The sequence below is a fragment of the Pyxicephalus adspersus genome, chromosome 3 (genome assembly GCF_032062135.1).
Source record: "Pyxicephalus adspersus chromosome 3, UCB_Pads_2.0, whole genome shotgun sequence".
NCBI lineage: Eukaryota > Metazoa > Chordata > Amphibia > Anura > Pyxicephalidae > Pyxicephalus > Pyxicephalus adspersus.
In genome coordinates, this window is record NC_092860.1 from 71,261,203 (window position 1) to 71,280,537 (window position 19,335).

Below are 19,335 nucleotides of genomic sequence, written 5' to 3' on the forward strand. Positions count from 1 at the left end.
GCCAGTCACTTCTGCAATAGACAACTTGCCTGCTTGCAATTTTTTTTTTACAAAATTTTTACAGAATAGTTTTACATGAACAATCTGGAACCATTCCTAAAGGAGATTAGGAAACATGGAAGTGTCACAAATGAGTCATTAAACATAATTAATAACAGAAACCAGTTTGCAGAACTTTTAAATTTACTGAGACCTGTCAGGTTTCAGCTAAATAGAACTGAATAGTGCATTTTGTTAAATAGTGTATTATTATAGTGTTTTTAGTTAGTGTGTTTAGTCAGTACATAGCAGACCGAATGAGAAACAGATATGCATGGTAATGCCATATTAGCTAGGTAAAGTGCAGTGAAGTTGATGCAGGAGGATTAACAAAAAGGTGTGCTCACATGATTGGACTTGCATATAGGTTTCTGATGTTGCTGAATACAAGAAAATTATGTCTGTAGCTTTATTCTCAAACCGAGATGCATGAATCTCATGAATCAATTTTCAACATAAATTTAGCAAAAAATGGCAAACTCAATTTTCCCATTGTTGGCCAGCATGCTATCAGATTAAAGCGGACCTAAACTCAACATTTTCACTTAATAATTAATAAATAATTACCATTTAATAATTACCATTAACAATTAGTTATTAATTAAGATTTTTCCTTTACATGTTAGTGTAGACCACCCTTACATGTAAAGGAAAAATGTATATTATTTTTTATATTTATAAGTGCTCTATTTTTTTTTTACCCCTTACAGCGGGCTACATCACCGGATCTAGCACCTGCCAAAAAGACCGAAGAGGACGGAAGAAAGAAGATGGTGGCGCCTGGTGCTTCCCAGCGCTGGGACGAAGAGGAATTTCAGGACCACGTTTAGAGTTTTTTGGCTGTTGTCACGATGCTCATACTTTCTTTTCATTTTTTTTTTTTTATTTTACCCCAACATTTTCACCCTAAAATGTTCTTTTCATTTTATGCTGTATGCTTTCACAGCTGTGTGTTTTTCTGGCAGTGAAGCAGTTACATTCTATATTGCTTCTCTCCTAGGGAGAACATGTGCACTGCCTCTTTCCACAGGCCTTGCTATATATGTGTGTGTGGGGGCAGGATGACGTCAGTCGCTGCTGATGCTGTCCCACCCACTCACACGCCTGCAGTCCTTCCCTGCTTGGTAGTGACGTAAGAGCAGCCAGATCTCATTAAGAGAATTTCTTTTTCTGCCCAAGTGGGAAAATTATTGTTTCACTAACAATATCTATGTGTGTAGTGGTACTCCATGAAACACATAGTTCGCACGGCCCGTACCTTATTTATGGCTGCTCTGAAAGTACTAAAAATATGTACTAATAATAGATTTCTGTTAGATTAGCATGTCTTTCAATATTATTTGTGTAAAGTGAACTTAATATAAAAAACACCTAACGATTCAAAACATTGCATTACCACTCATATGTTAAAGCAATAAATTTAGGCATCGTGTTAACATGTATTTCTAGGAAAATTTTTTTTTACATTTTTAATAGGTTTCTACTACTGACTGTGTCTACTACTGAGAAGATTCACCCCTGTTTCTGTCCTGACCACTATAACCGAGGGATGAATAACAATCTTTCAAACACCTGTTTCAGGTTCACTTGTCTAAGAAAGGAATTTTCCTGTTAGGTATCCGGAAAAAGAATTGAAGAAAAATTCCCCTGGTGGTACACAGACAGCAAATAAGACTGGTCCCTGAGTTTGGACTTGGGTACCAATTTCAATTTAAAATGTACTACAGGGTTACTAGACGTAGTAAACTGCAGTTAATTATACATCCAATTACTACATTTCCAATGTATAAATTGAAAAAGCTTGTATAAAGAAACATAGTTTCCACACAACTTCTTCTGTCTCTTAAACCCTCACTACTTACCCACTATTCCATAGTGTGTGCTCCTATCCCCACCTCTTAGATTGTAAGCTCTTCTGGGCAGGGCCCTCTCGGCCTCCTGTGTCAGTGTCTGGCATTTGCATCCTCTATTTATTGTACAATGCTGTGTGATATGTTGGTGCCATACAATTACTGTTTATTATTATTAGTAATAATAATAATAATAGTTGTGGTAAAAATCCGCTTGCGTGTATAACTTATCTTTGTTTGTGTATTCATCCTTCATGATCCACTTACATTGCTGAAGTGTGTTCTTTGGCCCCTACTCAAAGGTTTCCATCCCAGGTTTCTCAGCAAGGCCGTATGTATGCATGTTTAGGTGCATAGTGCAGATTATGTCCATGCTTGTGATATGTATATATTTGTGTGAAATATGCAGGTTTTGTGTGCATGTTGGTTTTTTTATAGTACAGGTTGTGTTTATGCATGGGGTTTTAGTGTAGAGTTATATGTGTGTTTGTGTGCAATGTGTAGACTGTGTTTTTTTGTATGCATAGTGTAGGTTTATGTGTATGTATATTGTGTATAGTGCATAAACACCCACTTCTTCAGCATCATATTCACCTACAAGGGCATTTTGATATTTGCCTAAATCCTTCCAAGTTCCAGCTCATTCCCTATGTCTCAGCTGAGGGCTCTTAGGTGGAGAACTAAAGCAGGGTGTGTGATGTTTTTCCTCAGCTATATTCTGCCTGCATTGCACAGAAAAAAGCACATCACAGGGTCTAAAATGAAGTATGCAAAATTAGCATGTCAATAAGAAGGGAAGGAGAAACCAGGGAAGGCAAAAAACAAGCAGATAAAATGGTAACTTTTTAAATCCTGTGTAGTCACTTTGTCAAACTCCACAGTAACTAGTTTGTAGCACACCATTCATTTCTTAACAGATTTTAAAATGTTTTTCAAATGCATTTTAGGGACAAATATAATCAAAAAAGGTATGTAATAACTTCCCTTTTAAATTGTAGGGAGCCAAAAATGTATGGAATGTTACGATTTTAAATATAGCACTGTTTTAACAGTAAATTGCTGTAAGCTGGCAAGAACTGTGGGGAAGAAGTGCACATATCTTTAAAAAGGAACACTTAGATTCAATTCGGCAACATCCCTGGAGTACATTTAAGGATAAAGCTGGGCCCTGGTATCTGATAAGGACAGGGGTGTCAAACTCAAATCACATAGGGAGCCGAATCTAAAACAAAGGCGGACCAAACTTTTTATTAAGATACATAGTCTTAGTAGAAGTAAAGATCATTCCTCACCCATAGACACCTTATCACACGCCAACTTCGTACATTAATCATGTTCTGATAATAAGAACATGCTTGTCTTCGTGAAGCATGAACATATATTTGCCTTACCATTTTTCATTAAATTGTCTCCTTTCTGCATCAACTTTTCTCTTCTTGGACATTTTGGAAGTGATTGCTTTTTTGTTCTCAGTGGCTTTTTCTGATGTAGGTGGCACGGTGGCAGCACTCTGGCCTTTGTAGCGCTAGGTCCCAGGTTCGAATCTTGGCCAGGACACTATCTGCATGGAGTTTGCAGGTTCTCCCCGTGTCTGCGTGGCTTTCTTCACGGTACTCCTTACGGATTCCTCCCACCTCCCAAAAACATGCAGTAAGGTTAATTAACTTCTCCCTAAAAAATTGACCTTAGACTACATTAATGACATATGACTATGGTAGGGAAATTATATTGTGAGCTACTTTGAGGGACAGTTAGTGACACGACTATCGACTTTGTACAGCGCTGCGTAATATGTTGGCGCTATATAAATACTGTGTAATATTAATAATGTAGGTGTACCTGACCTATCTTGGCTTGTCTATGTGAGGGGAATGGATGCCTGAGTCTGGAGGCATTACTAACTGCTGGAGTATGAAGAAGCAACTGGAGTCCTTCTGCCTGCAGTGTGGTCAGGCACTTGTATGGACCACCCTGCTTCTACCTAGCTTTTTGGGACTGGGTTCTACTGCCTGCAAATGTTAGTCACTTGGATGTGGCACAGTCACTGTGGGCCTTGTAAAACAGCCAGACGGGCTGGATTGTGTTTGAGGCCTGTGCATTAGGTTTTTGAAACAGGAGAAAATATTTGCTTGCATTGGCATGAAAAGTGTTTCCTCTGGAAATATAAAAGCTGTTGTTTTGGGTGCTTCCAGATGACCGTTCCGAGGCCCAGGAAGGGAAATTGGGTCATAAGAGGCAAAGGGAAGCTTGCACTCAGCCAATTCATATTTAATACCCTCCAATAGGCCCTGACAAAATGGGACTTCTATAACCTCATTTTTCTAAGCAAGCTCAGTTGTAAAAGTTCAGAAACTAGACTGTATATTGACCTATGGTTGGGGATTCATGGCAAAGGCTCTTCCTTCCTAGGTGACATCTTCTTATCTGCTTGCAGTGTACTGCAACTTTTACAGCAGGGGTTTAAACAGTGGGGTGTGTTCATGCCCCTGACAACTACATAAGACAGTGGATACTTTCCCTGTTCATTAGCAACTATTGAGATCTGTTAGTGAACAGAGCAAGGAGCATGACTCCAGTAGCGTGGATCATCGCCCTCTCTCACCCTTAAACTGTTTTTCCCTCCCCCAGTTTCAATAAACATTTCCCACTTAAAACATTTCCCGCACTTAACAAAATTTTTGATTTTAAACATTTTCCGCACCCTACGTTTACTATCCTCGCCTTCTCAATTCTCCCACCTCTTTTTACTTACCAGCCCTCCCTCTTTCTCCAAAAAACACAAGCAGCCGTTTATTTAACAAATATAAACTTCTTTTATTAAACAATAAATAACCAATAAATAACCATCTTAAATAACATACAAATAAATAACATACATTACCATAATTTAACATTCAAATTATCATCACATTAACATAACATAACATTAGCATATTAATAACCAATAATATTTCAAAATTGCTAAATCCATAAAACTTTCTTTAACCAATTATAACTAAAGGTGCGTACACACTTCCAATTTTTATCGTTCCAATCGAACGACGAACGATCGATTGGGCAAAAAATCGTTCGTAAAAACGTAACCAACGACGCCGACGAACGAGGAAAGTCGCTGGAAACGAACGACCGGACCGACGGATCGGATTGGACGACGATCGTTGAACATCGTTCGTGTGTACGGTCGTTCGTTGATCGTCCATGGGCTGAGCATGCGTGATGAACGAACGTCCGTTCACTTTCCTGTCGTGCACATAGTTCCTCTATCGCTTAAACGATCGTATCTATTGTGTGTACAATATCTACGAACGATCGTGTCGTTACCTCTATGTGCAGGATCGGTGCTATACGATCGTTCATATATATCGTGCATGAACGTTCGTCGTTCGTTTTCCGACGATAATAATTGGAAGTGTGTATGTAGCTTAAGTCTGTAAAGCAACAACCCATTAATAAAAACACTGTGCCCTATTGCACTATATCCAACAAAACCAACTCCACTTTTAACCACCAGGCTGCAGGTCTAGGAAGGGTAAAGTCCGCTCCACCGAGTGTAATTACCAATTTGTACCACACTGCCCCTAGCACCGCCTCAGGGTCCCCACCATAACACCATTAATGGCCACCATACCACTGGGTTGCCCTCTCAAAATGACCAACACGACTCTTACCCTTCTTAACCCCAACCGCCACTGCGCTCAGGCGGGATACCTCATGTATGAGTGCTCTTCCACACCTGAAATGCTCTCTGGACTTCATCTTGCAGACCCAAAAACCACAAATCTGTACCTATGGCATTCAGGGGCACCCCGTCACTGTGAAGAAACCTCCACATTTCCTCCTCCAGTTCTCTGTGCCGGACCACTATCCCCCCATTCCGTGCTACAAACCTGGCCACCTCCTTATTTACTTTGATCCTCGCTTTATCGAGCTTCTCTACCGACCTTGCTCCCCTCCAACTAGTTCTGGCCACTGTCTGACCAAACTATGATCACTCCCGGGAATTCCAACCTGATCCTCAAATAATCAATTTTTACATCCCTGATCAGCTACCGCATGGATCGCTAACCTAAATCATTGCCTCCCACATGTATTACTACCACATCCGGAGGACGGTCCAATTCCACAAATCTTCAGAGCTCTGGCACCACCCTGCTCCATAGCATGCCACGAACACCCAGCCAGCGCACCGTAGCCTCCTCCCTGGGCAATCCTAGCAGTCGGCCATCCAGCCGGACCTCCGCTCTTCTGGCACCCCACCACACATAGGAGTGACCCAGTATCCAAACTAAGCAGTGGTGCCCTCCTGTAATAAAATAAACATTTTACCAACCAAACAACAACTCCCTCTGCCCCGCACCACCACCACACCATTTAACCCCACTATGAACCCCGCCCTCATCTTACAAAAGATGCGGCCGAATGTACGTCCGGAACCTTCTAGATTCCCACCGCCCAATTCTCCAAATAACTCTCTCCCCTAGGCCCCATCTGGGCGCCTCAGTGGCCGTCCCTAAAGGAATGGGACGAGTAACCCTTCGGATCTTCCCATGCTCACCAAACATTTTTTAAACACCGCTATGAACTGAAAACGAGACAAAAAGGTCCCATTTTCATTCAACAACAAAGGCCCTTCTATCCTAGATCTCTGTCTGATGAATTCCCCCACTACCGTAACCGGGCAGACAGGGGACCCCACCATCTTAAAAAGTTATATTCGAAAACCCTTTCCAAACTGGTCAGTCCTAGACTTGCGGATCCACACACTCACCTCTTCCGCCGTCCAAGTGACATCCTGCCACAATACTCCCCCACCCTGGTCCCGGGACGGGCTAACCAACTCCCCAATCCTCATTGCCCCAAAAATTGCCAAAACAAACGCTGCCTTAAAGAGCAGTTTTTCATATGAACCTTTGCATACCCGTGCTATGCTATCCAACAACTCCCCCAACAACGCAAAGGAAACCGGCCTCCTAGTATCCAGAGTCCTTTTTCCTCTCCTAAAACCTTTAACAGCCTGTTTTTGTCAGATCCCTCTCTCCTTTCAACTTAAACAAAAATGCCATACCCGCCAATTTCTTATTGACCCCCGCCACCGACATGCCTCTAGCAAAATCCTGCGCCAACCAAAACAACAATAGGTGAACCAACTCCTGTCCTGTCCTCCCCCTCCAAACTGCCTGTATAACTGATCCCACTCTTTCCAAACCCCCGCAAAACTAGTCCAGGTGCGCTCACTCATCAACCTCTGTACCATCTCACCAATCAGTCCCATGGAAGTCCCCACAATTCCACCAGACCAGGCTCCCCTCACTGCTCTGCCTCTGGCGCCAGCGCGCAAAACCTGTCCCACTGCAAACGAGACAATGCATCAGCCACAACATTTTTAACCCCCAGGACATGTCGCGCAAACAGATAGATGTTATACTGCAAACACCTCAGCACTAAATGCCTCAACAGCCGGACCGCTGGCCCTGATGATACTGACAGACTGTTGATGGCTGTACTACCCCCAGGTTATCACAATGGAATCTAACTTTTTTGTTCGCTAAATCCTTCCCCCACAACTCACTTGGCACCACTATAGGGAATAGTTCCAGCACCACCAAATTCTTTACCAGCTCTACTTCCACCCACTCTTGAGGCCACGCCCCCGTGCTCCACTTACCCTGAAAATAGGCGCCTCAGTGTACAACTCCAAGTCCACCACCATGATAGGCCCTTCCAACCACATAGCCTTCCCATTGAACGAAACCAAAAACATTTTCCACACATTTAAATCTGCCTTCACTTCCTTGTACAAACGCACAAAGTGTGACGGCAATTTGACTCCGGCCATCTACAAAATATCCTGCCCATCCTCACCACCCTACATGCAAAGTTCAACTTACCCATCAAAGACTGTACCTCTCTCAAACGCATCTTTTTCCTGTCACAAGCCCCAAACACTTCCGCCCTCAGTGCCACCAGCTTGTCTTGCGGCAACCTACTCTCCATAGCAACGGAATCTAACTCAATTCCCAGGAATGTAATAACTGAACCTGGGCCTTCGTTTTTTTTCTGCCGCCAAAGGTACACCAAAACGATCCGCCACATGCTGTAACGTTCCTAAACCTAAAACCCTACAAACTGAACTATCTGGCGACCCGATCATCAAAAAATCATCCAAATAATGGATGACCAAATTCACGCCCGCTACTGTCTTAACAACCCACTCTAAAAATGTACTAAATTGTTCAAACAGTGCCCAAGAAATGAAGCAACCTATGGGCAAGCACCTGTCCACGAAATACTTCCCCTGCCACTTGCAACCTAACAAACACACACACTCAGAGTGTACCGGCAGTAAACGAAAAGGAGCCCCAATGTCCGCTTTCGCCATCAAAGCTCCTTTACCAAAGCGCCGTACCCACCTAATAGCGGCATCCAGCAATGTGTAAGCCAGGGAGCACAATTCCGGGTTAATTCCATCATTTACCGAACCCCCCAGCGGGAATTATAAATGATGGATCAATCTAAACTTACCTGGCTCCTTCTTGGGGACTAAGCCCAATGGAGATACCACCAGGCCTTCAAGTGGCGGCACCTCAAAGGGGCCACTCATCCTTCCTTCTCCTCAACTTATCTTTAACCCTTAACACTCCGGCAGGGGGCTGCCCTCTCATCCCAGTCATGTCGGCACTGCTCATAGTCCCCTGCTGCGGGCCTGCCTTTTCCATTGTCTGGCAGTTTTTAGGGCCAGAAATGACAGGGCAAGTGCAATGGGTTTTGCGATGGTGCATTAACATCTGTAAGTAGCTTTTCAGGCTTATTTAATAAAGAGATCTTGTTATGAGTTGCCTACTCCAAAGTGCAACAATACAAATTTAAAGTGGAACTAAACCCTGTGTATACTCACTGTCCCTGTTGTATCACATATGCCTCAATTGTCTTCCTTCTTCTGTTCCTTGTTTACATATTTAGCCATTTTAATTTGATTGGCTGGGCCGGGTTGAAGTACAGTCCCAGTAGCCTTGGGGGAAGCCGGGATGTGTCGGGCATCCCGGCAACCAACAGTTTAAAGGAGGTGCGTATGTTTAATTGCAGAAGGGATATCGTCTGTCTCTTTCTGCAACAAAACCCTGTCTGTTTCACTTTAATGATTTTACTTGCCTGAAGTCAAACCAGTACAAGAGTCTGATAGGTTGCTTTGGGTTACTGCATTGCAGAGAAAGCAAATGTATAAAGCAGTGAATGTGACATACATAAAAAAGTCACTGTAGGTGACTGTAATAGCTGTAATGTGTGCCAAGAAGTTACAGTTGTAGTGAATTTTGGGTAAATGTCAAATGTACTGCTTTATAATTTTTTTTAGTATAATTCTGATTGTTTAGGTGTAAAAGTGTTGGGGACAAACCTCTTTAGTTCTACATAATCACTACTTTCCCATTGAAAAAAATCTTCCTATTAGAGCTTCTGAACTATTTTTTTTAATATACTGAAAATATCAAAAAGGTTGATGGTTCTCATGGAACCTTTGCTAAATATGAAAGTTGGAGATCTGAGGGTTACACCCTTGTTACACTTGGGAAAGGAAGGAAGCTTGTTGAAAATGGAAAACTCCTTAGAGACATATTTTGTTGCTAAAAAAATAGCACAGTTTTCAGAGTTGTCTCCCCAGGAAAATTACTGTAATACTAGCTGTGTAGAGCACCTCTGGTGCTCTGCATTCTTTATACACTGAATTGTCATTCGTCTTCATGTAATTAGGTGGGGGTGTGGAGTTTCAGGTCACAGAAATTTGGTTTGCAGGATTCCCCAGAATTTCCCCAGAAATCATTCTGTTTCCACCATTTTCAGATTAGCTGTATATTGCATAGATGTATTCAAAGTGTCATAATTTACTTTTTTTTCTTTTAAAGGGAACATGTAGTCCTTTCCATGGTTTTAGAAAACATTTTTAGTTAGTGCTTGTTTTTCTGAAAATTATAAAAGTGAAATGGACATTTACACACTTACATTTAATTCTATGGAATGTCAGATCTGTTGACAATAAATTATCTTCTATACACAACCTTCTCCTTTCTAAATCTCTGAACTTCCTGACCCTCACTGAAACTTGGCTTTCCTCTTCTGACTCTGACTCTGCTCTCCCCTATGGAGGCCTGCACTTCACACATACCCCTAGACCTGGCAACAGAGTAGGGGGTGGTGTGGGTCTCATTTTCTCACCTAACTGTACATACAGAGTCCTTCCTACCCCACCCTCTCTCATTTTTTCCTCATTGTCACTGTTTTATATTGCACATTTTTTCCCATGACCTGCCCACCCTCATCCTCAGTGACTTTAATGTTCCAGTAGATGAGCCCAACCTTCCCTCCTCAGCCAACTTGCTCTCCATTACCTCCTCCTTTGGACTCACACAGAACATAAACGGCCCCACACACATCGCCGGACACACTTTAGACCTGGTATTTTCCAAACTCTGCAACCTCACCCTGCTTGATAACTCACTATTTCCCCTCTCTGATCACAACCTTATCACCTTCAACCTATCGAACTCTTGCCCCTCATTGCCACATCCCAGACCTGGCGAATGGCAGAGAGATATCTGTAACCTTGACCACAACCTTTTCTCAAACTTCCTTACGTCCCTAAACACCACCCTCTCTAAAATCACATCTCCGGATAAAGCTGCCACTCGGTTCAACAAACATTCTTTCTCTGGCTCTGGATAAAGTTGCCCCTGCCATCTTCCTCTACCCCCGTCCTGCTAACCCCCATCCCTGGCACAACAATCACACCAAACAGCTACAAAAGACGTGTGCAGCTGAGCGCAAGTGGAGAAAAACTCAACAATTGACTCCTTTCCAAACCCCACACTTGCTCCCCCCACAACAACCTTCACTGCCCAAGACACCTACTTTAGAGAGAAAATTGACACAATCAGACATGATGTCTCTGATCACCAGGCCACTCCAACCATCTCCACCCCTTCCACCTGTAAATCATCACTGGCCTCCCTCAGCCCTGTTACTGTGGATGAAGTAGCCTCTCTTCTTCCATCATCTTCATCTACTACCTGTCCATTTAACCCAATTTTCTCTGATCTACTCCATGCCCATTCCTCCACCCTGGCCCCCACCCTAACCGAACTATTCAACCTCTCCGTTTCTACTGGTATGTACCCCTCTGCTTTCAAACATGCCATAATTCTCCCTATCCTGAAGAAACCCTCACTAGACTCCTCCCTACCTTCTAGCTACTGTCCTATCTCCCTTCTCCCATATGTTTTCAAACTTATTGAGCATCTTGTCTACAAAAGACTCTTGAAACTCAACCTGGATAAAACAGAACTCATCATCACCCCCCCTCAAATTCCAAATCTCCCCCTGAAATATTCCTAACTGTTAACAACACTGTTATTCGGCCCCCCTCTCAGGCACGTTGTCTTGGTGTCACCTTTGACTCTGCCCCCTCATTTACCCCTCATATTGAGAACATTTCTAGGTCCTGTCACTTTCACCTAAGCAACATCTCCAAAATCTGCCCCTACCCGATCCCAGAGACCACCAAACTCCCTGTACACGCTCCTATTATCTCTCGTCTGGACTACTGTAACATCCTCCTCCATCCTCCTATTCACCTTAGAATCAAATTCTGTTTATTGATAATAATAATAATAATTCTGCAGATCCCTTGATCCTGCTGGAGACTTGGTCCTGCGCCAAGACAATGAAGGGTTCCAGAACGGTGCGGGACCCAAGCTCCAGGAACCACCATCTTCTTACATCTTCTTCTTTTTACTGGCTCTGTTGCCTAATCTTGCACTGCTCATGCATGAGATCAGCATTTTTCTCCCAATGTAGGAAAAAGGGTCTTGTGCAGAAGGAGCTAGCAGGAACCTAGGATGCGTGATCCGGCGATAAAGACAGAAGATAAGGAGCTTCATTTTTTTTTGTTAAATAAAAAAAAGATAATTTTTACTTTACATAAAACGGTTTTCTATCCTATTATGTAAAGTCAAAATTTGGGTGATAGGTCTGCTTTAAGAGCCCTGAACGCAGGTCCTGTGTGATTATCTGAAAGACAGTGTGGATTTACATGCAGACTGTCCTAGGTAATGCCCATATGTGATTTTTTGAGTCCCCATGATTGTAAGGTTTCGGGAGGGGCTGATTCTTTATCATCTCAGTGATTCTGTTTTTAATTTTTTTTCTGAACTTTTGCTATTATAGCTTTCACGTCTATGTTATAAGTTGCACTGAATAAAAGCCGCTAAAAACTTTTGTGTGTGTGTCTTTATTTCAAGTTGCAGAACTTCAAAATGTGCATATTTTTAAGAAAGTGATTCTTTTCTATACCCACCGTAGGTCCTGTGCATACAAAAACACTACAACATGTTTAGGAACAGCCCCTGCTATTGAATGAATATTGAAGGAACAGTAAAACAATAATGATCAAGCATCTCCTCTACTGAAATTTTTTTGTTTTAGAAGAATAGAAAAAATAGTAATAAAAAAAACATACAAAATTGTCTATAATTTTTGTCAAATTACCATTGACATTAAAAGAATAATTCAGAAACAATGTGCAACAAAGTTGTGAAAAGTGTAACAAACAAATCAAAACTAAATAAAAAAATTAAGCAGGTTAGATAAAAACACTTCCATAAAAAATACTTTAAAGTTAGTTTAAAAGATAATATGCACTATTTATTCATTAGATCTGCTTAGGAGATTCTCTTTCAAAAGAGAATTGCTTGGAGTGCAATGTTATATTGCAACTGATCATGATATGTAATAGAAAAACAATTGGTAGATGCTTGGATCAATTTAGAAGTAGCAAAAAAAAGTGGTGCACATGTGCAGGGCAGTATATAAAACATTTTAATTTTAAACAAATTTTAACATTTGAGTTAAATGTTTTTTCATACATTGCCAATACATGTAAAGCCACGCATCATATAAAGGGTCATCACATAGTTAGTACTAATTGAAAGTTACTCCCATTTTAGGAGAATTTAAAGAAATTGGGGACAAGTTGCCAGTGCTCCTTGTAAAATGACATGCGAAATTTATGTAAATATTTAGTATTGAGGTTTAGATCTTATCGTGTATTGTTTCCTCGAATTTAGAATGCAGCCATTGTAGAAGGTTGCTGGGTTTGTGAGAATTGTGATATATGAGTCAGGTTACCAGTTATCATGAGACTTTTTTTCATAACAAGTATTCTTGCCACAAGATATTCAATGGAAATTAGCCGTTAGTTTTACGGTGAAAATCTTGGCTACCATAACTGCAATGTAAACAGTGTAAAGACCAGTTGTTTTGTGTGTTAGAACAAATATATTTTAACAGTAATTCCTGTTGTTTTTCCCAAGTTTTCCCAAGTAACTTAGGTAACCGTTCCTAAACTCACATGCACTTGAAGCCATGGCTATATTTCAAGTTGAATTATGGGCATCAGTGGGATTAAAAGAAGTCCCATCATCAGTGTCAGTGAACATAAAGCAAGTCCTAATGGAATATCCATATTCTATGTCAATGGAATAAAAAATGTTCCAAAGCTAATGTCAGTGAAATTAAAACAGTCCCATCTCTTTGGTGTCACCTGGCGTAACAAAGATCAATATCATTAGTCTGTATGAGACAAGCCCAGTATGGTTGGTGGCAGTGGAAGCAAAACTAGTCTTATGATAAAATGGATATACTACAGAGCGCTTCTAAACCTGATTACAAACTCGCGCACTGCTGCTCTGCCACTCCAATCTTGACTCTTTCTTTAACTTTTTTTCCATTTTCTTGTTTTCCCAAATTCTAAGGACAAACTTGTAGATTTATGGGCTTTCCCCCCAAACTGGCCCAAATTAGTTTTTGAAGTACACAAATCAATGTGAATGATTCTACTGTGTAAAGTTCTGTGTAATATTTTAGTGGTATACAAATACAAAATCTAAATAATGATGCAGTACATTCGATCAGCAGTTCAATCATCAATATATCACTGTGATAGAGATACCAGAAATTCTTGTCAAACACATTGTAGATATATGCTTGCCCCTTGTAAATACTGTGCTTCATAATTATTATCAATACAATCTGCAGGGAAAAATGGAGCATCTCTAATTGTTTCTTCTGACTCTTCTTACCAGTTGCCAACAGAAAGAGGCGGAGAGCCTGTAGTCTGGGATGACTTCTGAAAATACACAGTAGGAATACTTTTGATAGAAAGTTCATATATTTATGTATATATGTATGTATGTGTGTGTATATATATATATATATATATATATATATATATATATATATATTATAAATTAAATTATACAATTTATTAAATTAAACTAACTGCATAGTATAGGTTCACATTGGATCATTTTTTTCCATAGAACGGCATGTGATAACAATATACAGCTATTGGATTTGTTATAAAGTTGTCATTATTTCTAAACAGCTGGCCACACAATATACAACCTTTTTTAATTTTACATTTTAAAAGAAATTTAGGCTGGCAGGTTTCAGATTGTCACCCTTAGGTTTGGTTCCCTAGAAGGAACCAGTGGAATTTAGTTTAATACATCGGCTTTCCTTCCTTAGGGTTTGTCTTTAAATGATGATATTCCTCCAAAAATAATTTCTTAGTAATTATTATGGTAGATCTGTTTGGCAAAAAACTTTATATTGGGTCAGGAATTTTGTTTGTCCACAGATGCTGTGGGTTCCACCGGGCTTTGCCGCCGTTTGGGAAAAGCACTGACGTGCGGCTCCTTGAATTGGCTTTGGCTGGTGGTGGTGCCAGCCCCGTCTGACAAAAGGGCTGGTCAGTGTTGGTATAAGTTTTCTTAGGGCCTCAGCTGTGGTAGCTAGGCTCTCTTCGGTAGTTTAAAAAAAATAATAATTTTTGTTATATTAAATGGTAAAAGGATTATAAATATATATTTAGGAGTTTGAAAGCCAATAAAAAAGGTCATGGTCGATTGAAAATCCAGGGAGGGAAGTCAGTGTACATTTATTCTTTATTGTTTAAATTATATTATAGGATATACCAGTTTAAAGGTTACTTATATTAAATTTCATAAAATTGCCGGCTATAATCGCATGTCCAGGGAGCGTAGCAAATGCTTAGCTCCCAACATGGGATTTTGCCAGCAAGGGAGGGGAAGTTTGTTATGCTCCCTTCTATTTTCTTCATATATATATATATATATACAGATAAATATAGGATATATTTGTTTAAAGGTTTACTTATTTCATAAAATTCCTGGCTATAATCCCATGCCCATTCTTTGTTAAATCAACATTCATTTGGGATTGCTCCCTAACAACCATCAGGTAAGGTGCCACTCTTCCAGGTGGTTATTGTACACAGCAGGCAGGGCTGCCATTGGCTGAAGGTTGTTAGGGAGCACTTCTGTCTGAATGTCAGATATACTTGTTGATGGGTGTGCAGTTATAATTAAGGTAAATGAAGCAGGAAGATATCTTTTAAGTGGCTAATATCACTGGATGTTAGTAAGCATAAGGACTCACGTTTCTGCAAGGCAGGATGGTAGACCCTCTATGTCAGTGTTTTTCAACCTTTTTCGAGCCACAGCACATTTTTTACATTGAAAAAATCCTGCCGCACGCCACAAATCAAAAATGTTACACAATGACACTCTGTAGCTAAGAATAAACAAGGTAAATAAGCTACCTACTGCCACCCACTGACATGGAAGAGTATTACATTATTACATTACTCTGCCAGTCACTACAGCACAGACACTCAAAATGGTAGTTGGATAATTTCCCACACAGACACGGAAGCAGAGTCAAAGGAACTCCTAGTTCAGGCAACTTCCTTTTAAGGCATGGTCATGTGATGGATGGAATCCATGTGACCTGCTGCATCCTATCCTACCACCAGAGGGGGTCCTGGAGACGAGGAGTTGGTGGTGTTTACACCTCCAACAGCAAGGGGAGTGTGTCTGCGGAACACTCTATTCTTCTGAGGTAATGGAGCAGCTGACTGGGAGTCACATGACCTAGACCAGGTGAGCTGAGGAGGTGATGCCTTGGTAGAGCTGGTGCTGGCAGCAGTGTTAGAGGTGGGTGACACTGAAGGGGGCACAGATCCCCTGGTCCTGCAGGGATCTGTGACAGACTCCTATTTGCTAATTATTTGTTTGTTTGTGGTTTGGTTGCGGGTGTTCCAGTCTTACAAAATACTTTAGTAGGTTTAGAAAGAAGTAATCAGAAATGGAGGTATGTGGGCTCAAATTAGATATAATGCATTCAAGAGATTACATGTATGAAACACTTTTTGGATCGGATGAAACATTTATTGACAGTTCTAAACTAGTCCTATGTTATAGGGTACAAATATAACGGTTTAGAAAACATACCACACAGTGGAAGGTAAATGTAAAGGCAAAATTTTAACAATACATCCTAAAACTTCCTATGCTCCTATAGCAGTTTCTGCTTCATACCATTAATTCTTCCCCATGTGCAAGATGTGTGTGTGTGTGTGTGTGTGTGTGTGAAACAACTGCCAGCACTTCAGATTGATGCTTGAAAAAGTGGCCTAACATAAGCATAACAGTATGTTGACTTTATCTAGTACTTCAGCATTAACTATAAAAGACAAATATACATTTCCTAAGGAAAGTATTCAGCATAAAGGCATGTCAGTTGCAATGATGGCTCTGCATTACAATCTTCTTTGCACTGGACTGCAAGGGGGAGGAACCACATTGGAACATAGAGATACCAGAGCAGCAGTCGCCAACCAGTGGTCCGGTCCGCAAGAGAATTTTGGTGGTCCGCAGCTCTGGTCGGCGCCCCCCCCCCGAGCGGGGTTACCAGAAGGACCACATGACCCGTAAGAATTGCAGGCTCAGGGAAGTGGGCGGGTTCTGGAATCATGACACCACTATGGGGGCACTATGCAGGTAAATTCAGTGATCCATAGGTCCAAAAAGGTTGGCGACCACTAGACCAGAGTGACATCCTAGAATCTGATCTGATGCTTTTATTCCAAATTCCTTTACTGGGCCCATATCACTTTTTCGATTTTTCTTTTTATATGTTTAGATTCCAAACTTTATATTTTTCACAGATAAAAAACATGGCCACATTTGTCTTCCAAAATATTTGGGTTAAGTCATTCCCTATTGCCTTAAACGTAAAATAGTTAGATCATCCTATGAGAGCATATCAGAAAATCTATAGTGTAAGTTAGACATTTTGTAAATAGTGAATGGCTTATGATTATGTATTTATATTGTGGTTTCCTGTGTTGTGTAGACCTTTCTTTTCTGTCTTGCCACTTATGTCAATTATTAGAAAAAACACTCGGAAGATCAACCAACAAAAGCATTTTCAAAGACTGACTGAGCAGGAACAGTAATGAGGAAATGTAATGAAGTATATCACCTAGATGACAGCCTGTCTTTTAGAGCAGTTATCCTCTCAGCTACTCTGACTAAAGTAGGAAATAGGAAGGAAGAATCTAATGTTTGGTTTAACTGGAGAGATAAGAGTATCCTTCCTGAATATCAATGTGGATGTTGCTTGTATGATTTTGTATGTTTGCATGTGGTCATATAACATAATGAGCCTGATTTATGAAAGCTCTGCAAAACTGATTACATTTTCATCAGTGAACCTGGGTGATCTAGCAAGCCTGGAATAGATTTGGTCCAGGATTGAAAACATTTGCTAACAAATAGCAAATTAATTTTGGGAAATCCATTAGAGGTTTGCTGGATCACCCAGGTTCACTGATGAAAGTGTATCTTCTCCAGTCCTGGAGAGCTTTAATGAATCAGCCCCAATAACTGAATATTAATGACTCTCTTTGAAAATTAACTTAAATCCAGGTATATCTAAAAGCAATATTTTAAATATTTATGCAATACTCCGTAATGTTCCATGGTAATTGGATTAAGATGCCTGTGATATTTGTGTCAAGAATTTTTTCGACAATCATTAAAACTGAAGAATTGGTATGGACAAAACTTAAATTTTTACAAAAAGGTCCAGTTAAGTATGACTGTCTATTGCTAGATACTTTTTCTTATTGTTATACAAAATATTTTTGCCAAAGTTTTTGTCATACTCGACATCTAAAAAACCCATTCAAACAATCTTTTCAACATTAAAACTATAAGATTAGCTCACTTCCTGAACTACAACAGCAAAACACACTTTTCTGCCTACAGGACCATTACTAGCTGCAGTGGGGCCCTATAGCAACACAGTTAATGGGTGACTTTTCTCCTTGTTCTCCATCCAATGTAATAAAGTATAATAACTGATATAATAATGAATCATTGAGAAGAATATATGTACCTAATTTGATCATACTAGCATAAATAACTGTGTAACCAATGTAGTGTGATTATATGATCTTGTAGTTTCGCCTATGTCTGTATGTAATACCTTTGAATTTTAATTTAGCTAATGATCAGCAACTTTTGACTGTAAGTATAAAGCTGCGTACACACGTGTACATACAGCACCGTTCATGCTCTATGAAGAGGGGAGGGGGAGAGCGACGGAGCGGCACCCTGCTGCGCGCTCTCCCCTTCCCTTTCATTAGGATCGGTCGTCGTCCATCGTCCGTGGATCCGGCAGGTCGGTCGTTCGGACGATGGACGACACCGACTATACACACGGCAGATTTTCGCCCGATATTTGTCCGATGCCGATTATCGGGCGATAAAAATCTGCCGTGTGTACGTAGCTTAAGTGTCCAATTTTTTAAGCCATACATTTTATAGCTGTTGCTTACAGCCAATAAAAATGTACGGCTTTCAACATTATACATGTAGCATTTCAGCCAATATCAATGTGTGGATCCCCCCCCCCCAAAAAAAAAAAAATATTCCAACCAGCTAAGCATTCTGAACCTCATGCCTGTAGTGGAGGGAGGTAAGCCTCAAAAATGATGAACTGGGCGTATTTTCCGCAGCACCTATCTTACAGAAAAAGTCACTGTAAAAATTTTTTAAAAAAAACGGATTTGTCAACCTACCAGGTCATCACAGAATCTAATTTGGTACAAACATCTGGTTTGGCACATTCTGATGGCAGGGGATTCAATGTAAAAATAGCAGCACATTATTAGACAGTTTTTTTTACATTGAATCCCCTGCCATCCTAGCAAAAAGCCCCTAAAATCATGTGACTGGTTGGTTCAAAAAGAAAAGGAGTGTGAGAAAGAGTATGGAGTGGCTTAAAGCAGTTTGCATGGAGAAGCTATAAGGTACACTGCTGGGTGTAGAAAAAGGAAATAATAACATATAGTAGTGCATATCAACATTATAACAAGTATGGAATGCAAGGGAATATCTTGTTGGATTCAGATTGATTTGATAGATTAAGTAGGCCCTGTTATTACCGTGTTTCCCCGATGATAAGGCAGGGCCATCAAATAAGACAGCCCCCCCCTTTTTAGAGAAAAATGTAAAATAAGGCCCCC